Below are 23333 nucleotides of genomic sequence, written 5' to 3'. Positions count from 1 at the left end.
TTTTCTTCCTCAAGAGGACTTAATATCTGATGCTCCAAGAACAGAGGCCCCAGAGAACCTGTTCATGAGATCACAGCCATGCTAATAAGCTCCAGCAAGCTCTGAAGGTACTGGGAATCATGCTTGCCCTACTCTGCCTTCCTAGGATTCCAAAAGAGTAACTCACTTGCCCATAGCTTGTGACAGACAGTTTCATTTTGGACAAGGCTCTTTTGGGCATGTATTGTCTTTCCCTTGTCATTACATCCCCCAGATGTTTGCCCAAGTGATGGCTCTCTGTAACACAATGCCATTTCCATCTACTCAAGTCCCCAAGGGAGACCAGGACTCAAACGAGAGGCTTCCACTGCACACATTCCAGCCAGGGTTGGTTGTCATTGCTAAGACCTCACTCAATCACATGTTCATCTTTGATCCACATGGCCAGGACACAGATGGTCCATCCATCTAACAGATTCTCTGAGATACTCCCTTAGGATGCTGATCCATTGCTGAGCTTCCCTTTGTGTAGAGTAATTCATTCCATAAACACAGTCAGACCTCAACAGCTGTCCAGGCCAAGAACACAACACTAATCAGGATGTTCCTTCACAGTTTGTTTGCTCATCCAACAAACACGAACTAGGCCCTGACAGCACACCAGACCCTAGACAATGAAGCACAGAGATGAAAAGAAAACCAACTGTCCTTCAAGGAGTTCACAGCTTCCTCAAGGAGACAAAGAAAGAAGAAGACAAAATACAGGTATATTTATTGTGATTGGTTCTGGTGGCTTTCTGGTTTTTCCTCCCATTAGGTGGTACCAAGTTAGCATATAAACTCAGGCTAGCAGTTTAGATTTGGTTTCAGTGGTTGTCCTAAGTCACTTCAGGCAGCTATGACAAAGTACCATACACTGACTGGCTAATAAAAAAAGAAGGTATTTCTTATAATTCTGGAGGCTGGGGAGTCTGAAATCCGGGTGTGATACGGGTATATTTCCAGAAGCTCAACATCCTTAGCTGGGATAGCTTATTGCTTCTTAGAATGGCACTTCTGAATGCAGGAGATGTTTGTAACGGCACCACTGAGTGACCGTGTCACCCCCTCGACGTGTATATGTGCTAAGTAGACTGCTTCACTCATGTCCGACTCTTTGGAGTCAGTAGTGGTGGAGCAGGTGGTGGTGACTCTTATAAGGGAGCTAATTCCATTCATGGGGGTTCCATCCTTATGCTCTCATTTAATCATAACTAACTACAAAGGTCCCACCTCCTAATACCACCACTTTAGGGACTAGATTTCAACATATGAATGACTGAGGACTGGAGATGACACAGACATCCAGTCTATTGCAGGGGTGCTATCAGAAACATCTCGTGCATTAAGAAGTGCCGTTCTAAGAAGCTGTTCCAGATAAGCATGTCAAGCTTGTAGAAATATAACCAGGATCACATAGATTGTTTTGTTCAGCCCCTGACAGTCAAGTACCCCAGGACCAGAAACAGAACAGGGTGCCCATGCTGCTCCCCGCCGCCACATCTTGGTAGAAAAGGTGCATCTCGCATGTAGGACCCCTTTTGCCTAACACACCAGGGGACACATGAAAAAGGATGGAGAAGAGTGAGCACTCATCTTCAGAGGCAGTGATGCGCTGCTGGTCCCATGTAAACACAATCATCAGGAAACAGTCCTCCACCTCTACCTATCTCAGTTCTCCATGCAGATGACAAAACACTGCTCAGGATACTCTATATCTTCTGCTCAAAGATGTTGTATGTGTGTGTATGCGGGGAAGAGGGCTTCCCTGGTGGTCTAGTGGTTAAGAACTCAGCTGCCAATGAAGGGGACATTGGTTCAATCCCCAGTCCAGGCAGATCCCACACGCCGCAGAGCAACTAAGGCCACGCACCATAACTACTGAGCCAGAGTTCCAGAGCCCACGAGCCTCAACTACTGGGCCCATGTGCCACAACTACTGAAGCCTGCCTGCTCTAGAACCTGTGCTCTGCCACAAGTGAAGCCACCGCAGTAAGAAGCCCAGGCACCACAACAAAAAGTAGCCCCCGTTCACTGCTCGTACGCTTGTTGCATAGAGAATGCCTATGCAGCAACGAAGACCCAGCCCAGCCCATCCAACAAACAAACAAAAAAAAGCTCATGGGGAAATGCATTTTCGCTAAGAACACAGTAAGCCCAGGCACTGCTGAACAATATACTCTTCTCCATTTTGATGGGTATTTCCAGTTTAACTCCCCTGCACTCTGTAATGCTCCCAACTTAAAAGCTTGTACAGGAAAATCTTAGGATTGAAACAAATATCACATGAACACTGAACAGATACAGAGAGGGAAACAAAAATTTACTGAGTGTTCAAATAACACCAGATATACTCCACACTCTTGCAATGAGCTTAAACGATAACAGTTTTCCCCATTTTACAGAACAAATTAAAAAAAAAAAACTATCATTAGGATTAAGTTACTGATCATAATGTGGGGTGGGAAAGAAGATGTCTTAAGGCCAAGATTCCACGTCAGCTCTGTCTGACCTCCAAAATTAATATCCTCTCAATAACATACGTTTAACTCTCACTCAATCATCTCCAATTCCAGGATCTCTCCTCAAAAGGCTAGTATGATGGACTGTCACCCTCCTCTAAGTGACTCAAGCACTCAAGTCATCCTCCTCAACCCAACCTCATCCACCACAATCTGTCCTTGGAGCTAAGATACCAGGTGTGTGTCAGGCCAGCAAGTGACAGTTTACCAATAACCTCCAGTGGGGCCAAACATAGCACCTGGTTTCTGGCACCCCCATGGCAATGACAGTGACTGGGATGGTTCGTTTTATGTGTCAGCTTGGCCTAGAGTCCCCAGTTATTCACCAAACACTAGTCTCAGCGTTCCTGTGAAGGTATTTTGTAGATAGATATGGGCAACATCTACAGTCAGATAACTTTAAGTAAAAGAGAGGACCCTCAATAATGGGAATGGGCCTCATTCAATCAGTCAAAGGCCTCTGGGGCAAAACTTGAGGTGGAGGTTTCCCAGAGAAGAAGAAATTCTGCCTTCAGACTGCAGCATTCTCTCCTGCCTGAGGTCCCAGCCTGCTGGCTGCCCCATAAACTTCAGACTTGCCAGGCTCAACAGTCATGTGAGCCTATCCCTTACACCAAAGCCTCTGGGAATATGTATATCTGTATCTGCTTATATCTATAGCTCCCATTGGGTCTATTGCTCTGGAGAACACTGAACGAAGCATCAACCACCATATGCATAACGTCATGTCATGTAAACCGTTCACTTCCGTTAGATTAACTTTCCTATGGATGAGGAAACCGCAGCTCCCTGCAGCCAAATTACACATCCGAGGAATACATAGATGTTACTAACAGAGCCTTGATTTAGGCTCAGACCTTCACACTCAATATGGTAATGCTGCTTTCCCTGACACGTGGTCCCCCAAAGTTACCGCAGGTCCTAATACCAAGGAAAAGACATTTAATAGTTTGCCACTGGCTATACTTTGAGCACAGCCTGAGGGGGCCCACAACCTACCCAGACTGGTTCCTCTTCCTCTTGGCTGGGGTGGTGCAGTCTGGAGGTGGGAGTCTAACAGGCTTAGTTTCTCCCAGGACAGTAAGGAGACCAGGGCAGCACTGAGCAAGGGGAGAGCCAAGGCGAGGGTTTCTCTTGGTCCTGCTCCCCTTGGCTAAGCCCAGGCCCCCCTCATCTGCTCCCTTATCAGGCTGTCCAGCTGCTCAACATGAATGCCAAACTCACTGTTCTTCATCCATTCACTGGAAGCCTTCATGTAAACCTCATTAACAGGCATAGTAATTGCTATGTGAATATTGCCCATTTTCCAATTATGTTCTTTCTTCATGCCGGGCAAATCTGCCATCGGAGAAAAAGCACTGTGTGGCCTTCATTTGTTCTAAGACATGTGGATGAGTGATCAGCTTTGGACAGTGGCTTCGACAACCACCAAACAGAACTCTTTGCATCCGAGGTACAATCTTGGAAACAGAGCAGAGTGTAAAGTGCAGGCACCTGTCCATCAACCCAGCCCAGGGGCCCACACACTTGGGGCTGTGACTTCAGGCTGTGACTTTCACAACCGGCCGGCTGTGATAAATGAAGCTTCGACACAGAATTACAGTGAAGATTTGAGCTCCTTCTCTACCTTTCCCACAGGGGATGGTGCTGGAAGATGTGTGTGTTTCCATCCATACCGTCGCCCTGTGAATTCAGCATCTGCAGAGAATGGGGAGGGTTCATCATGAAGGGAAAACCTCCCAGAGGTGCTTCAAAAGGAAGGCATGCAGCTGCTGAACCATGTACAGATCATCATAAGCACTTCTTATGAGACCATCAACTGCTCATCACCTCCCAAAAAACAGGCAACCCTCCTGAGTCCAATTATCTCCAAACTTTTCCTCTTTTGCATTCAATTTGCTCATTAAATGAGCACACAAAGGCATGGCCTGGCTTTTGGACGCTTGCACAGTTTTCACAAATAGAAAGTGTCTAAGAGATAGAAACTCAAGGCTTGACTCAGACAACGCCCCACTGTGGTCTGTGTGGGAAAGAAATCAGGAGTGAAAAACTATCTCGGAGCAGAGCAGGGCAGCATCTGGGTCCTCCTGCCTGACTTAATCCTCAAGAGGTAGTCCGGTTTTGAGAGAGAAAGAGAGAGACAGAGAGAAAGAGAGAGAGAACATATCTAAATATAGAGAGATGGATGACTAATTGATAGGTAGATAGATAAATGATATATAGATAGATAAACCATACATAATAGAGATGGATGACTGATAGCTAGATGGATGGATGGATAGCTAGATAAGACATGCTGTGCTGGCTTAGTTGCTCAGTCATATTCAACTCTTTGCAACCCCATGGACTGTAGTCCACCAGGCTCCTCTGTCCCTGGGGGTTCTCTAGGCAAGAATACTAGAGTAGGTTGCCATGCCCTCCTCCAGGGGATCGTCCCAAAGCAGGAGTTGAACCCAGGTCTCCAGTATTGCAGGTGGATTCTTTACCATCTGAGCTACCAGCGAAGCCCAAGGACACTGGAATGGGTAGCCTATCCCTTCTCCAGGGATTCCTGACCCAGGGATCGAACTGGGGTCTCCTGCACTGCAGGCGGATTCTTTACCAGCTGAAGATTTGAGCTTATCTAGGAAGCTTTCTTATCTAGGAAGCCCCCTAGATAAGATATACATAGATATAAATAGAGAGATGGATGATTGATAAGTAGATAGACAGCTATAAAACACAGAGAGATATAAGTAAACAGAGAGATAGACAACTGGTGGATAGCTAGATAGATGGATAGAGGAGGGGAGAGAGATAGATAAAACTTGCATAGATATAAATATATGGAGTGATGGATGATTAATTGATTGAGTGGTAGCTAGATAGATGGAGCAACAGATAGATAGATATGTTGGGGACCAAGATTCTAGGTCAGGTCTCTCTAGCCCCCCAAATTAATATCCCCTCCATGACTCTCACTCAGTCATCTCCAATTCCAGAATGCTCTCCTGGAAAGGGGAGTGTGATGGATTGTCACCCTTTTATCAGGTCATCCTCCTCCACCCGACCTCACTCGCCACAACCTGTCCCTGGAGTTAAGACACTGAGTGAGTGCCACAGGTGTGTATGTACACACACACACACACACACGCACACAATGTCAAATATATACACCCGAGCCTCAGTAGGTCCCCCTTTGCCTGACACCGGCCTCCAGCCCCAACTCCCGCCCAGCCCTGTGCAAACACATTCTCACCACCAGCCCGTGCAGGTGCTGATGCCTCTGCTGGGGATACACAGGTCCACGCACACTCGTGCTTAAACTACTCAGGTATCACCTACTGTTGTAAGCCTTCTGCATGTAAAAATTCACTTAGTGCTCAAGACAGCCCTACTGTCATGCTATGATGACAGTCTCACCACCTCTATATCACAGCCATAGAGAGAAAGTCAATTCCTTGGTAGCTCAGACAGTAAAGAATCGGCCTGCAATGCAAAAGACCTGGGTTTGATCCCTGGGTTGGGAAGATCCCCTGGAGAAGGAAATGGCTACCCACTCCAGTATTCTTGCTTCCAGAATTCCATGGACAGAGGAGCCCGGCAGGCTGCAGTCCATAGGGTTGCAAAGAGTTGAATATGACTGAGCAACTAAGCCAGCACAGCATGTCTTATCTAGCTATCCATCCATCCATCTAGCTGTCTATGGGTCGGACACAACTGAGCAACTAACATTTTCACAACACTTTCAAGGTCTCCCAGCCAGAAAGGGGCCGGTGAGCTCCAGAGTTTAAGCTCCTGACCCCTGCAAGGGCCCATGGCTCAGACTCTGCCAGTATCACTCCTTGTGGAAGGGCCTCCTGACTGCCTCTTCTGTCTCCTTCACTCAGAGGTAAGGCATTCCATAGCACTGTGTTTGGGGCCTTTCTCCAGCTTCACTACCCCTTGCTGCTCCTGGTCACTTACTCATCTGTGCCCTCCCTCTAGATCGGGAGACCCCTAGGGCAGACCCCATGGCTTTCATGGCTGGGCACCCAACACAGCATCCCCAAACCCAACTCCCAAAGTAACAGTGCTGTGAGTGGTCGCGAAGTACTGCAAATCCACATATGGAGAGATCACGGAAGGTAACAGAGCAAAAATATAGAGGACGGAGCTGCTGGAGCCAGATGCAGCTTCCTAATTGAACTAAGGGCAGGAAAAATCCACTAGATAAATAGCTGCCTAATAAATCTGCCCTCCCATCACTGCCAGGCTCCTCCGTGAATTAGCAAGCAGCAGCATACCTTCTATTGGCAGAAGGCTTCCCTGTCATTTTTATTAGTTATGCCTTACAACTTCCTGCTAGGTCAATATTATTGAGGGGGTCAGCAGTAAGACAGGACAAAATCATTATCCACAGCTGACAGACCGGGAAGCTGAAGGATGGAGGGAGGAAGTGAGAACAGGATGGGTGGTCAAAGGGCCTTTGCAGGTATAGACCCAAGCTCCCTAACTAACTTGACCTTGGATAGTTCACAACTATAAAAATGGGGATATTACTATAGCTACTCAAATGGCACAAATATTCAGATCTCCCTATGACACAAGGGCCAGTTCATAATTGTTGAATATGTGGCATTTCCCCTCCTACTCAAGGTGGGGCACAAGGGGATGGGGGGCTGAAGATTCCAATGTGGGGCTCCCGGGCTCAGTCTATGAACAGTGCAGGGTCAGAGTGCAGTTTATAAAATTTGTTCATGTATATGTTTAACAGTCCTTCAACAGTCAGGGCATTTTTAATGCAAAAAGTAGGAGAAAATCTTTCATTAAAAGAAAAATACAGGTGGTATATTTGAGTGCACACACTCATTCACAATATTTGCTATTGTGGTTGTTTAGTTGGTAAGTTGTGTCTGACTCTTTTGTGACCCTATGAACTGTAGCCGTCAGGTTCCTCTGTTCATGGGATTCTGGAGGCAAGAATATTGGAGGGGGTAGCCATTCCCTTCTTCAGGGAATCTTCCTGACCCAGGGACTGAACCTGGATCTTCTACATTGCAGGCAGATTCTTTACCATCTGAGCTCCCAGGGAAGTCTACTGTTAAATGGATGAGACACCCAAAGACCAGCCAACCCAGTAACTTGTCAAAGGCTCACAGAACTCAGTGGATGAGAATTCAGGTCATCCCAACATCTAGGGCTTTTTCTGTGATCCCTCAACCACTCCCCAGGAGGGCCTCCTCTCTACAAATGGATTCCGGCCAAGGCTGCAGACTATTCCTCATTCCTGTTCCCCACTGTCATTCTAAGAACTGGTGCTGAAAATATTTGGGCACGTGGTACATGCTCAATAAATACATGTTGATGCACTGATTTATCCCCACGTTCAAAAGCAACTTCAAAGACCACCAGTTTGAAGAGAACTGGACTCATCGATTTCAGCAGCAGCCTGATCCCAGATGGCAAGCAACTTGAAAGTTCACACAGGCCCCTGTGGTCTCTGTAATCCAAAGATATTGATCACAACAGCCAATTTCTGTCAGGCCCATCATCACATCACATTTTATTTCCTCCCTGTGGCACGTGAGCTCAAAGCTCACCATCGGTTTAATATTCTATAATATTCATGGCCGAGCTAAGAAACAGGGCACATATACAAATGCTCAAGATGACTTTTTTTTTTGAAGTTTAGGCTTTCTGGCCACAAGCTCTGTATCCCACTGCTGTCCTTTAGGAAATCTCAGCTCCTCCATTTTCAAAGTATACTGCCATCCAGGGCAACTCCAGCAGGACTGTGGCTACTCACCCACACTACTGGTTTACCAAGTCATTCATTTCCTTGATGCCAACAACCTGCACCACCACGCCTCCTTGGTACCAGCTCCTAGCCCTCTACATCCTCTAGGAGCTGACTCAACAACCTTGCCTTCCAATATCCTTCCTTTATTACTTACTTACATACATACTTTATCAAGTACTTAATCCAACCAAATCCACTTCATTTAACCCACACAGCCTCCCTAACCATCCTCTACATGTCCCGTGGGGGGTTGATGGGGGGAGACAAACTTGAACATGAATCTTACATCCCTGTAAACAATCAATGTGCCCTTAAAGAAGTCTGTTAGTTTTTCAAAAATTCGGTTTCTTCATCTATAAATTGGGCCTCTTCTGGAGAAGGGCAACTGTCCAGCGGACCCTGGTCAGGGTGAGACAATTCCCCAGCCTCCATGCCGCAAGAGGTGCTGTTGCTCAGTCACTAAGTCGTGTCTGACTCTTTGTAACCCCATGGCCTGTGGCACACCCAGCTTTTCTGTCCTCCACTCTCTCCTGGAGTTCACCTATCTGACAAAATTCTAACCAGTGGGAAGCGAGCAGCAAAGATGGGGTCCCATATTCACTGCTCGCGATCTTGCTCTCTGCTGTCCAGAGCTTAGAAATCACTTGTGGACGATAGCTTTCCTGTGGCCCGAGTCACTGTGTGGAGCAGAGACATCCCCTCCTTTATTCTCCTAACATACTCATTCTGAGAATGAGAAATAAACATCTTGAGTCATTAGACATTCTTGGGTCTACTCGGCTGGCTTCTACCTAAGGCACCATTTTCCTAGCTTGACAGATGGTTATGATAATTAAACAATGAAAATTTGCAAAACACAGTATATAGGACCAGACACAGACCCTGGCAGTATAACAGATACTTGATTAATAAGTTTCCTCCTCTCTTTATTTTTTCCTATAGCTTTTGCCACAACTCGTTAAAACGAGAATACAGGTTACCAGATATTAACTTCTCCACTACAATAAGTTTATCCATATTCATCATTAGTTATTCATTATTAATTATTAATAATTACCAACAGCCAGCATTTACATGTCAAACTTTAAGTGCTTTATGTGTATGATTTCATACCATCCTTACAATAACCTTATGAGGCAGGTATAATTAGTATTTCCACAGTATAAGACTCTAAGGCTCAGGGGTTAAGAATTCTGCCCAAGGTCAAAAAGCTAATATAGAACCAGGTGTGTGCATGCTGTGTGCGTGCTCAGTCGTATCCAACTCTTTGCGATCCCACGGACTGTAGCCCACCAGGTTCCTCTGTCCACAGGATTCTCTGGGCAAGAATACTGGAGCGGACTGCCATTTCCTCCTCCAGGGGATCTCCCCCACCCAGGGGTCAACCCCACACTTCCTGCATCTCCTCCACTGGCAGGAGGATTCTTTACCACTGAGCCACCAGACAAGCCCTTAATACAGAGCCTGCGCTTTAGAGGTTCTCATCCCACAGGAGGCTCTTTTTGGTCAAACCTGGTCTTCCTCCGTGTCCACTATCATCCACCTAGTTGCACAAGCCAGGAACGTGCAGGTCTTCCCAGATCCTTCTCGCCCCTTTATTGCCAATGCTTAACATCTCCAGTGCCACCCCTTGTAACATCATCCCACTGCTACTGTCTGGATCCAGTCCCTTCTCATTTATACTCATTCAAGGTTTTGACTGGCCTTATTACCTCCATATTTGCCCCCTCCAGTCCTTCTCCAGGCTGCTGCTCAAGATGCACACTGTCTACTGAAAGCCCACATGTCTACTGAAAACCTTCACGGGATGCACCCTCCTCTGCACTGAGGTCCACAGTACCCCACACTGACATGATAAATGCACTTGTCAGTTTCACTGCTCTGGACTATACACTCCTTGAAGGCAGGAGACCTTGATCATCACTGCATTTGTGTCAGGCTCTTACTTAGCCCCTGGAAACACAATGGTGAAGAGATCAAACAAAAATCTCTACTATCCTGAGAGCCTACTCTGCCTTAGGGTTCTCTAACTGCTTTGTGTTGGCTGGCAGGCATTACGGTAAGAGCACAGACTGGATTTAATAGAGAATTCTAGCTTTGTTTATAAATGCTGTCACTTACTACATAGGAATGACAATGTCAGTGGTCTTCTCTGAGTTTCAATCTCTTCATCATAAAGTAGAAAAAAACAGAAGCTATTGGGGACTATTATAGGTTTGCATGAGATGATGTATCCAGAATAGGCTTGGAACAATGCCTGGCACACAGCAGGTGCCTACTAGTTTATGTCCCCATCCCTAAATTATAAACTACCAGAGAGTGGGGGTGGGTCATACCTGACACTTCTCTTTTTTTCCCCACACCATGCCTTGGTTGTAAAGACCATGTCTGATAAATGTCTGTTTGACTAATTGGGTAGTAAAGATCTCCAGGAAAGTGAGCCAAAGGTATTTAAGAAGCTTTCTTTCCAACCACCTGCACAAAGGAAGACTAAGAGCATGTGAGGAAAACAGAGTAGAGATTAACAGGCAAGATTACTCCAAAATGATGCCATGTGCCTTCTCTGACCCCAAGCAATGAGCTTCTGTTTGGTAAAGGCCACATATCTCCTAGCAGGCCGGGGTGTGTGTGTGTGTGTGTGTGTGTGTGTACGTGTGTATGTGTACATGTGTATATACACATATATGCTTATATCAAAGTGGCTCAATTTCAATACATTACTAGAAAAACTCAACAGTCATAAGCATGATGAACAAGAAAGAAAATAAGAAATAGGGAGTGAAACAGAAGACTACCCACATGATTTAGCACTTACAAACTGTACAGGAAGGAAATGCAAAACTATAAACAGCGATGCTCCAATTCCCCAGGTACCATTTAAGAGAATTTTTTTAGGTAACAAAAGTCTTACTGTTTATATTGCTAAAACATTTAGTTTTAACTATGCAAAAAGATGCTTCCCTGATCTTATAATCAATATAATAAATATATTCTAAATTTTTCTTAATGATCCCAGTTAATCATGTATCCCTTACCTTGGCATGGTGCCTGGCAAAGGAACTGTGTAGCACTAAATTTTACTTAAGCTTCAGTGGCATTAAGTGTGCCCTCGGGAGTCACAAGAGTCCTACACAGTAGATCTACTTGACCTTATAGTTGTGGACAGAGCCTTCCTGGTACTTTTCCGAGAGGTCAGACCCACTCGTCTCTCATGTTTCTGACCAGCTTCTCGAGCTCCTCTTTCAAAGACACCATTATGTTATATTCTCTAGCTTAAGAATTCAAACATGAAGCCAGTCGGTGTAGCGTAGGGGTCCTTCAGGCTGTCAGGAATCCACTGGTTTCTCTTCTCCCCATCACAGGTAGACTCGATCTTCCCTTACTCCTGGAAGTGAACAGTGCCTGGCTGACTAGCTCTGGCCAGTGAACTAGGAGCAGAAGTCTTCAAGAGCCAGAACATGATTCCTCAGGTTCCAACTTCCTCTGGCCACTGTGAGCTCTGACGTTCCAGTGCTGGGACCTGCCTGGGTCCCAGAATGCAACATAGGGCAGGACCTCATCCTCCACATACACATACCCACCACAGATGGAACTGTTAATATGAGTAAGAAATGCATCTCTGTTATTTAAACCACAGAGGTTTGGGGGTTGTTAGTATAAATAGCATAACCCGATCCATCCTGATAAATATAAATGGTATATTAAAAAAAATAACAAGATCATGACTCATCAGCCAAAAGGCCCTCCCATGAGAAAACTGCATAAGCTTATATTCAGACCATGACACACACCTTGGCTGCCCAAGGCGGGTGTGTGTGTGTGTGTGTGTGTGAGTGTGTAAATACATCCACAGAACCAGAGGGCACCTGTCACTGCTGCTTCCCTGCAGTGCAAGTCTACTAGGAGCTCTAAGCTGCCCAGAGACCCAAGGATAGAGACCATGTCTTTTCCTCCTGTCTTCCCAGAACCTAATACACTGCCTGGTACAGAGTAGAGGTCAATACATATTCATCTAGGTTAACCCTCTTCCTGGATATCAAGGAGAAAATCTTTATGACAACTTGCCCAAGTTTACATGAAGCTTGTTACTAGAGAAGGAATTAGACCCAGCCATCCTTCTACAAGGACAGAGCTCCACCCACCCCATTGGTGAGGTCCGATGACACGGCGTGTCCCCTGTCCTTGCCCTCTATCTGAGGACACAGCCAGTGACTCATGCCTAGAGACACCGTGACCACGGACAGATGCGTCTGCCCAAAGCCAACAGCACCCTCTGTCCTCTTTGGCCTTCCCTTTAGACAGGGAGGAATTTTCTGGCCAGGTCCATTGGTGGGCAGAGCTTTTTCTGCAGCCCTTTGGGTCAAGATATCTTTGTTCAAACTGAGTCATCAGTACTTCATGCTCCCTGCCCTGATTAAAGGGCAGATCTTGGTACAAGAATTTAGTTACCCCAGGGCACCCCACGACCCATGACAATGCATTCTTTATCTGCATTAAGTACATTACCTAACAGTGAACAAAAACTGCAGCCAATTACTGAGTGTTCACTAATTTCAAAAATGCCATTATACTGTGTACTGGGCTAGGTACTTCACTTATACAATTACCCCATCTAATCCTTAGAACAGTCTTATAAGGTAGATATTATTACCCTCACTTCACAGACGAGAAAACAACAGAACCAAAAGTTCATGTCACTTGTCCCATGAGACATATAGTCCCCTGAATCTTGCTAGCATTTTAATGACTGATGTTTCTTAGTTACATCTGTTTCTCTGAGTCCATGACTTACCTGTTCATCCCTATTCTTTCACCTATAAACATGAATTGAGAGCCTGAGGCACTCCTGTCCCCATTTTTGTGCTTTCAGTGGTTGACCAGTAAATGGGTAACTTAACGACTAAGCATCCCAGGCAGCTCTGCAAGAGAACCTTGCAGAGAACGCTGGCCTTTGCTGCACAAAACTATGGAGTGGCCCTAAAGGAAAAGCATCATAAAGGAACATTCCAGAAGCCAGTTTGCTCATTTCAGAATTAGGATATTTGTCTGGTGTCCAGGCACTGGGTGGGGACAGAGACAGAGGAGAAAGCCCACCTGGTTCTTCCCACCGCCGGTCCATCCCAACTCCAAAATGGACTGGATGCTGCTAATCTCCCCTGCTGCAATTAGTGAGAACAAAGGAGCAGGTGTGGGTGTGGGGGAGCATCATGATGTGGGGGAAGCAGCTGGGAATGCGAGACAGGAACTGCCACTCTCGAGGGAGAAGACAGAGCAGGAGGGTTAGGAGATTATCAGAACAGAGCTGGGGAGGCCAGGGCTGAGGACCCAAACCCCGCCTGTCCCACACCTTGATTCCCAGGACAGACAGACCTGCCACCCAGGACATCCTTTATACACAGACATAGCCATTTCTCTTCTTCTTTTTTTTTTTTTACAGCTTCTTTTAAATTTCTATTAAATCCTGATTAAAAAAAAAAAAAAATCCCCTTGGGCTTCCCTGGTGGCTCAGTGGGAAAGAATCCACTTGCCAATGCAGGAGACTTGGGTTCAGTCCCAAGGTCAGGAAGATTCCCTGGAGGAGGAAATGGTAGTTCACTCCAGTACCCTTGCCTGGGAAATCCCATGGACAGGGGAGCCTGGAGGGCCGTAGTCCAAAGGGTCATAAAAGGGTCTGACGTGAGTTAGTGATTAAACACTGTAACAACGAAAATCCCCTATCGGCTGTGATACAGACTTGGTGGCTTAACAGAACAGAAACTTATTCTCTCACACCTTGAGAGGCCGGAAATCCAAACTTGAGGTGTCACAGGGCTGTGCTGGCTCCAGGGGAGAATCTTCTCCTCGCCTCTCCCAGCTCCTAGAGACTGCCAGCAGCCCGTGTCTTGGCGCCTACACGGCTCCAATCTCTGCCTCTGGTCACCTCGCCTTCTCCTCTTTGGTGTGTGAGTATTTCCCTCTGCCTCCCTCTGATAAGGACACACGGGACCGCACTTAGGGTCCGCTCCTCCCCCATCAGCCAGAATTATCTCCCATGGGCTTTCCCTTCTTTTTCAAATAAGGTACCATCTTACAGGTTCCAGGGACTAGGACCTGATGTATTTGGGGGACATTTTTTCATCCTGCTGCAATTCTCATCTTACCTAATCTTAAAGAAAATCATACAGGTAACCTTTCAAAACAAATGAGGAAGAAGCATAAAGCTAAAATATACAAGCTGAGAGTAGCCTTGGAAATCAGCAAACTACTGTTTCCTCCAACGAAAAAGACGAAGCCGGAAGTGAAAGTGATTTGCTTTCACTTTCAGAAGATTCACCCTACTAGCACACAAGAGCTATTTCAATTCACAGCTTCTCCCAGGGCATTTAAGAGGGTTCCTTGAAAATAGTAATCTATCACCCTCTCTCCCTCCCCACCCAGAAAAACACATCGTGCGTAAAATTTGGAACCCATCTACTGTATAAAGAGCCACATCTCTACAAAGAGATTGTTGTTGCTGTTTAGTCACTGAGTCCTGTCCGGCTCTTTTTGCAACCCCAGGGACTGTAGCCTGCCAGGCTCCTCTGTCCCTGGGATTTCCCAGGCAAGAACCCTGGAGTAGGTTGCCATTTCCTTCTCCAGGGGATCTTCCTGACCCAGGGGCCAAATCCGAGTCTCCTGCACTGGCAGGTGGGTTCTCTACCACTGAGCCATCAGGGAAGCCCTTACAAGGGAATGCGTGCATGCTTAAGTCGCTTCAGTTGCGTCCAACTCTGTGTGACCCTGTGGACCACTCCCCTGTCCATGGGGTTCTCCAGGCAAGAACACTGGAGTGAGTTGCCATGCTCTTCTCCAGGGAATCTTCCCGACCCAGGGATGAAACCTCGCATCTCTTATGTCTCCTGCATTGGCAGGCAGGTTCTTTGCCACCAGCGCCACCTGGGATATCATTTACCAAAAAAAAGCAATCTCTGAGTTAGCTCAGCAGATTGGAGATAAAAAGTTCAAGTGTCCTGGCCTGGGTTCACATCTGGACCATGTGAACTCAGACACGGCAGCTGATAAGGGGACCACAAGAGATGGCTGATGAGAGGAGGGCTGAGATGGGGGCTGCTCCTGGAGAAGGCAAGCTGGCATCGAGGTGCACCACTGCCTGGAGCAGCAAGCACTGAGCCATGCCACTGTGAAGGAAGCGGCATCTCTTGCCCTGGCTCTCAGAGGTCAGGGAGCATCAGCCACTTGGACAGCTGTGTTGAAACAGATTACTGGGCCCCGTCCCCAGAGTTTGCACTTCTGTAGATCTCGGGTGAGGCCCAGGAATCTGCATTCTCCCCCTCCTTAGTTGAAGAATGTGGGAACTTAGTTCCCCAACCAAGGACCGAACCTGAGCAGTAGAAGTATGGTGCCCTAACCATGGGACCACCACCAGGGGAGTCCCAAGAATGTGCATTTCTTTTTTTTTTTTTTTTTTTTTTTTTTGAATGTGCATTTCTAACAAGTCCCCAGATGCTGGTGAAGTTGCTAGGGGCAGTGAGGGAGGAGAAAAGCAGAAAAGCAGGGTTCCTAAATGGAACCCAAGAGATGTATGTCAGAGACAGTCCTGGGAGAATCCCTAACATTCTGAGGGATGAGAAGACATAGGATGGCAGAAAGGGACAAAGGTGAGGCTCACCGATAGAGCAGAGGAGGGAAGATGAAGGACTCTGTAACTGACATGTTGAGTATAAAGCTGCCAGTGGGACAGGTGGGAAAATACATCTGTACCCCAGGGGGGTGAGTTCATAGATGAGAAAAAGCCACAGAACCCAGGGACAGCCTGCCTTTGAAAGGCAGGACTGGATGGGAGCTCTCAAGAGTAAGCTGGATCTCCAGTGAGCCCTCTTCCAAAATCGCAAAGAGGTCTCTGCTGAAGGAGGTGCCAATGTGATGAGATCAGCAGGCAAGTTCAGGAAAGGTAAGGACGGCAGAGATGTCATTTAGATGTGACAACCAGGCTGCCAATGGTACACAGAGCAGTGTGTGGGATTGAAGCCAGATGCTGGTGGCCGAGATGAGAAAGTCAATTCTTTCTCTGCAAGCTCTTCTTTGGTGATGAAGGTGGATGCAGAAGGAAGCAGGGTTGAGAGACAGAGTTTTATATCTTTACAATGAGGAGCCATTCTCTGCAGAGACAAAGGTCATCCAGAGAAAGATGGAAGAGGTAAGCAAGAGAAGTGATATGGATGGCCTGAGTGCCAGGAATCAGTGAAACAAGTGAATGGAAACTCTGGAGGTGCCGAAATGCCAGCACCCAGCATTCCAGGGGGTTCCCCAAAGGATTATATGTGTTTCTAAATCCCCAGTTGCTGAAGCAGTACTTGGTACCGATGGCACCCTTAGTAAAGGATCACTGAATGAATGTAAGAATGCTAGAATGAGAGAAAGCAAAGCATTCTTTGATCATGTAAAGAGTGAGTAATCCTCCCCACCCCATACTCAGTGCTAATGACACGCCACACTCAGAGCCCTGTCCTTGCCCTCTCCCTGGAATGCTCTTCCCTGCTCACCTAGGTGACTTCATTCAGTGTTGCAATCACTTGTTATCTTCTCTGAGAGGCTGTTAAGAATCTCTTTTTCTAAAACAAATCCTAGCCATCTCTCATGGGCTGATCACCATTTGACCCCTTGTACTGTAACCAGCTGTATCTTTCCTTCCCAGCCCCCTCTGCTCTTGACTGACTACACACTTGTTTCTTTGTTTACTAGAATATAAGATCCACTGGAGCAAGAGCTTGGCTTTGTTCATTCTTGTACCCTCAGTGCCTGATGTAGTTGCTGGCACATAGTAGGTGCTCAGTCAATATCTATTAAATGAATTGAATCCACTATCTTACTTCTCTGGAATTCTCTCAGCCTTGGTAGCCACTTTAAGGGCTCCTGGAGGAATGTACTTGAACAGTGGAAGTCAGGGGAAGTGCTGAGAAATAACTCCCCCTACCCCCACATCTGGACTGCAATCAGATGAAAACTGATGACTAGCAGAAAAATCCAGCCACCATCTGGCTGTTCAAGGACCCCTCCCGGGTGCTGACAGCATTGTCATTCAAGATAATGAAGATGAAAACCAACAGTGATCCAGGGGAACAGGTTCCCAGGAGGCAGCCAGGCTGGACTTAACTCCTTCCGAGCCAGGAGTCACTGAGCTTCCAGGCATCCTGAGAAAAAACCATCCTTCCCTGAGAAGGAAGGCAGGAGACAGGCAGGGTTGCTACTTGGGAGATTACAGATTTGTCCCGGGAAACGATAAGATGGAGAAACTCTGAGCAAAAGTGCTTAGGCAAGATAATGGCCATGGGCCATGAGGAATGACGCCACCATGACATGTAGCATACCATTTGCCCATCAGTCAACAGAGGCCTTCTGGCTGGGAGCCAACGGTGCCTTCAGCTCATTTATTAAAGTAGTGTGTACACTCCCAGTCCTCACTCCTGAGACCCATGGCCACTTTGTCTTCAAGGGACCCTCCATCTTTGAAGTACAGAAAGAGGTTGTCCAGCTTCATCAATTGCCATCAGCAAGTACCGAGCCCATTCGATGAGAACATAAAACTTCAGGGAGCTCCAGAGAGAAGAGGAAACCAACGCCATGCAGAAGCCCAGGTAGGAGGAGCTGGCAGCTGCTGTCCTTCCCTCTTCCCAGCTCAGGAGTAAGGATCCATCAGGGACACATTTCCCGTCCTCTGTAAGAGGTAGGAACGTGCACACGATGCCAGGTGGCTTGGTTTTGAATTCTACCTCTACTGCTTATCAACTATGTGATCATGGACATCTCACTTAACACCTCTGTGCCTCCGTTTCCTCAGAGGTTACATGAGGATCCGAACAAGTAATGGTCACTCAGCATTGTTACATGAATTACATGAGTATATCAAGAGGGTCATGGAAGCATTCAAGAGGCTAGAGGTGATGAGATGATGATGAAGGTATGATGAGAAGACTGGCAGTAATAGCAATGATGACGATGGTACTGATGATGGTGATGATGGAGAAGGAGAGCAGGAAGGAGGAAGAGAAAGGAAAGAAGATGAAAATGGTGCCAGTGGAGATAGTGCTGGTGGAAGAGTAATAGTAATGGTGGTGACGTCACCATTCACATGTCGGCAGAGATTCTGGGGTATGCAGGGAAAACGAGTGACCAAAAATTTCATGAAGAGTTTTGTAAAAATGCTGTATTTTAGCTGGTGTGTGGGTGCATATGAGCTCCATTTCTCTGTGTCTGCTTTCCTAGTCTTCCAGTAACAAACCTGAAGACAAGCGGACAGGTCTGGAGAGCTCACAAGGTGCCAAGAGTTGGAAGAGAGTTGCAGGAAGGTAGGCAGGCAGCTCCTCAGGATCTGCCACCTTCCCCTGGTTGCACCAGGACCTCATGCCCACCCCAGGCCTTGGACAGGCCTGCCCCACAGGAGCACTCTCGGGGCACCTCCAAACTAGCTGTTGGAAGCTGCGGCCACAGACTTGCCCCTGGGGGCTTCCAGCTGCCTCCAGGCTCAGCACCCACTGATCTGCAGCCCAGGCCCGCAAGGCTGTGTCCAAGAGGATGGAACCAGTACAGCTCAGCCGCTGAGAGGAACACAGAGCCAGAAGCAGAGGCCCTGGGTTCAAATCCAGACTCCAGTACATGCAGTGTGATTCTAGGGGAGCTTTCTGAAACTCTACACTTGGAACTGTGTCCAGCATATGGTAAATGCTGCTATGAGTCCACTGTTGTTGGAACAGACAGGGGCTGGCAAGCACCCTGTATTGACTAAGGTGTAGCCCTGCCCGCAGGTGGGTAAAGGCAGGCCACAGGGATTCCGTATGCTCCAGGGCACACAGGTATCTTTGACTGGAAAGCCCAGTCTGGAGAATGCCCCTCTGTCACACTGAGGAGGTACAATGGAGTCTTCTCCAGAAGCCCAAAAGCACCACACTCACCAAGGAGCTAAGAGTTTATAAGCCTGGACAGCAAGTTGACTTTTATGTTGTTAATGATATTATCTCAATTAGATTTTAAACTCCTCAGTGACACCTAAACTCCTGAAGAGCACCTTACCGATGATAAAGTATAATCAAATCAACAATCTGTGATATGGGCAGAACTGTGTCTCGCCCACCCTCCCTCCTCTCTGCGTGCAAAATCATATATTGAATTCCTAACTCCCAGCACCTCAGAATGTGACTGCACTTGTCACGGGGTCTTTAAAGAAGTAATGGCAGGGCTGCCCTAGTGGCTCAGTGATGAAGAATCTGCCTGCCCATGCTGAAGACATGGGTTCCGTCCCAGGTCTCGGAAGGTCCCACATGCTATGGAGCAACTAAGACTGTGCACCAAACTGGTGAGCCTGTGCTCTAGAGCCCAGGAGCCACGGCTATTGAAGCCCACACGCCTGGAGCCCGTGCTGTACAGCAAGAACAGCCACCACAATGAGAAGCCCGCGCACCACAACTAGAGCAGCCGCCTCTCGCCTGCCCAGCAATGAAGATCCAGCACAGTCAAAAATAAGTAAGTAAATAAAATTATTAAAAAAGAAAAGTAATGGTATTTGGATGCCATCACTGGGGCGGTCCGATCTGACTGGTGTCCTTATAAGGAAAGGAGATTAGGACACAGACCCACATGGAGGGATGACCACATAAAGACACAGGAAGGAGACACCATCTATAAGCCAAGGAGAGGGGCCTCAGGAGAAACTACCCTGCAGACGCCCTGATCTATTTCCAGAACTGTGAGCAAATGAACCTCTATTTCTGAAGCCACTCAGTCTATGGTGCTCTGTAACGGCGGCCCTAACTAACCAATATACCCCGTAATGCACCAGTCTTGATGTGCGATTACTGTCATTTTACCATGAGAACACTGGAATCTCAGACTTGCCTGAGCTAGTCGGACACCAAGTGAAAAAGTTGAGAATCAAGAGAATTAGCCATTTCCACTACTTTCTGAGGATCTGAAAGCTATTCAATATTTACTGAATATTTTCCATGTGCTAAGATTATTCCTAAAGGAAATCAATCCTGAATATTCATTGGAAGGATTGATACTGAAGCTGAAGCTCCAATACTTTGGCCACCTGATGCGAAGAGCCAACTCATTAGAAAAGACCATGATGCTGGAAAAGACTGACGGCAAAAGAAGAAGAGGGCAGCAGGGGATGAGATAGTTAGATTGCATCACTGACTCAATGGACAGGAATTTGAGCAAACTCAGGGAGATGGTGAAGGACAGGGAAGCCTGGCATGCTGCAGTCCATGGGGTCATACAGTCGGACACGACTCAGTGACTAAATGACAGGATCTATTTAAGGTGCTAAGCATACTGTAGTGACCAAGAAGTCCCTTCTCTCATGGAGCTTATAACTAGAGAAGGAGGTAAATAACTATCATCATATAAATATAAAATATCTACCTTTAGAAATGGAGAAGGAAATGGCAACCCATACCAGTATTCTTGCCTGAAGAATTCCATGGTCAGAGGAGCCTGTTGGCTATAGTCCATGGGGTCACAAAGAGTCAAACATGACTTAGCAACGAAACAACAGCAACCTTCAGAAATAAGTGAAGTGTTTTGAGAATATAAGCAATTTTTTTCTCATCCTAGTCTAAATTTTGATTCCAAACATTTAAGACAAACACAGTTTCCTTTCTAAAAAGGAAAGCTAAACCATAAAAGTGAATATTCAAAGGGAAATTGGGGGCAGGAGGGGGTCAGAGAGCATTGTTTATTTATTTCATTCTTTTTTAAGTCAATGAAAAACAGCAGACAGGATCAAGTTATCAGCCCTGAGTAAAAAATTTCTATCATGTTAATACGACTCAGCAACAAATCTGTGGTTTTAGAAGTGATACAGTTAAGCATTTCCTATGCAGGAAATATGTTTCCCTCTAAAGTTTGAGGCCAAAGCTATTTCAAAGAATAACCATGCTCAGGGAAATGGATTTTGTTTTTCTTCACCCAGATGAGAATTCACACAATGGCTAGCTAGCACTTTCCACAGGGGAAAATTCTTGCAAAACTGGATGGAGGTGAATTTCACTTTATGGCTGTAGCTTAGGCATAAATTATTATTACATGTTTATAAGGGTTTTATGTTGGCATAATATTTTACCTGTGGAAAAGCATTTACACAATATGTGGCATCTTTAAGTGTTTTTTTTTTTTTCATTTACAAGTCTGCACTTTGGGGTCTGTAATGACAGGTGAGTCTGTGTAACCCCCTGTAATTGTCAGCCCCCACCATGGCTCAGAGCAGTGTCAGCAGGGATTAATGGCACCACTGCCTGCAGTGGTTGGGCTACGAGGACTTCTCATTTCTGCACCCCTACTTGAGTGGGAGATGCCTCCAGAGTCACATTAAGTCTTGCATCAGATGGCATTCAAGACAGAACCAGAAACTCAATAGCATGCCCCAGGCTGGTGGATCTGAGCTGCCTAACAGAGGCAGGTGAGAAACGACACCTGAGGACCTGGCGGCATCTCCCGGCACACACTCACCTATGCTAAGCACACAGCGGCACCGGCAGCAGCACCCAGCTACACGGGGAGCCAGGATGCAAGCTACCTTAGAGTCCGCAACTCGGAGCCCAGCTGGTATAGATAAATCCCTCCAGTTCTAACCTTAGCTCTGTCATCTTTAAAATAGAAAGTCACAATACACACGTCACAGGATTACGCAGACATGGAAATGAGATCAGGCATGTGAGCTCTTGAGCCTAGGTCTGACACATGCTAGGTGCTCCAGTGATGCTATTTAGATGAACAAGGTCAGTGCTTATTAGCCAGAAAGATCTGGACAAGGACTAAGGTTAGGAATCACTCTTCCTTCTGACTTTTCTAGCTCTGTGTCCAGCCTGACTTTGTAAGGTCAGAACAGGGTTCTGGGCCCCCAGAGGGATTCAGCAAAGCCCTTCAATCTGCATGCAGAATTCTGTGTGTGTGTGTGTGTGTGTGTGTGTGTGTACATGTGCACAAGCAAGCACTTTTGGGAAAGAGGCCAAATTACAACAGCCTCTAAAAAGGAATCACCACCAGAAAGAGCTGACAGTGAGCCGTGTGGAACCCAGCTCTCTTCTGGTTCAGCCTGCTTCCTGCAGGCAGGAGAGAGGTAGTGTGATAGAAGGAAAACAAAGGAGTCAGATGGTTCAAAAGTTCAAATCCTGGCTCTGTGCCCTCCTCACCAGGTGACCTTGGCTGGGCTCTCCACCCCTCTGAGCATTGTGGCCACCTCAGTAACACAGGGTCAAGGCTATCTCCTCACAGGGCTGCTGGGAGGGTTAAATACAATAGCAAATATTTGGCATGCAATAGTGCCAACTGAGTGTCCATCTCTGTATTCAGTATCTGCTGGGAAAAAAGAAGGTTCTTCCTGGCCAATAGGAACAACTGTCCCACCTTTCTGTCCATTGACTGCTTCTCTGCAACCCATGAACACCCCCACCTTCATTATGCCTGTATCCGGCCAGGCTCAACCTCACCTGTCTAAACCTCCCTACAGCTCAACATTCTTTCTACTGCTACCAAACTCCACCCCTTGCCTAGTCCCAGCTGTGTTCTTTGGTTTCAAGAAGCAGCACAGCTTCAGAAATGAGCCACCAAGGTTCAAACATCAGCCTTCCCAGTTCCTAGCTGATGGCTAGAGACCAGTAACTCAATCTCTCTGTGACTCAGGTTCCTCACCTATAAAATGAGGGTGATCCTATTATCTACTTCACTGGGAAAAAAATTAGATAACCCATGCAAAGTGCGAGGGGCTTCCGGCTCAGATAGTAAAGGGTCTGCCTACAATGCAGGAGACCCAGGTTCAATCCCTGTGTTGGGAAGATTCTTGGAAAAGAGTATGGCTACCCACTCCAGTATTCTTGCCTGCAGAATCCCAGGGACAGAGTAGCTTGGTGGGCTAAAGTCCATGGGGTTGCAAAGAGTTGGACACAACTGAGCAACTAACACACACACACAAAGTGTAAGGACAAGGCCCAGTGTATTATAAGTTCTAGCTGTGATTAGTAACCTATTGCAAAACACAGAGACTCCATGATGCCAGC

General features: G+C 46.7%; 1 protein-coding gene across 2 annotated transcripts in view; it reads right to left on the bottom strand.

Moving 5' to 3' along the window:
* LARGE1 (LARGE xylosyl- and glucuronyltransferase 1) overlaps positions 1 to 23333 on the bottom strand; it is a 614612-nt gene that overhangs the window by 497350 nt on the left and 93929 nt on the right. Inside the window, exon 1 of one of the 2 annotated variants that reach the window (XM_040234778.1) lies at positions 8903 to 9570. The exons of the other annotated variant lie outside the window; for it this stretch is intronic. The gene's annotated coding sequence lies outside the window, so the exon portion shown is untranslated. Of the gene's footprint in view, positions 1 to 8902; positions 9571 to 23333 lie in introns of those variants that run through there. 2 annotated transcript variants of the gene reach the window in all.

This window comes from Oryx dammah, unplaced genomic scaffold, assembly GCF_014754425.2.
Source record: "Oryx dammah isolate SB20612 unplaced genomic scaffold, SCBI_Odam_1.1 HiC_scaffold_29, whole genome shotgun sequence".
NCBI classification, from domain to species: domain Eukaryota; kingdom Metazoa; phylum Chordata; class Mammalia; order Artiodactyla; family Bovidae; genus Oryx; species Oryx dammah.
The sequence above is the reverse complement of the archived record's forward strand: the minus strand, read 5'-3'. Positions and strand labels throughout refer to the sequence as shown.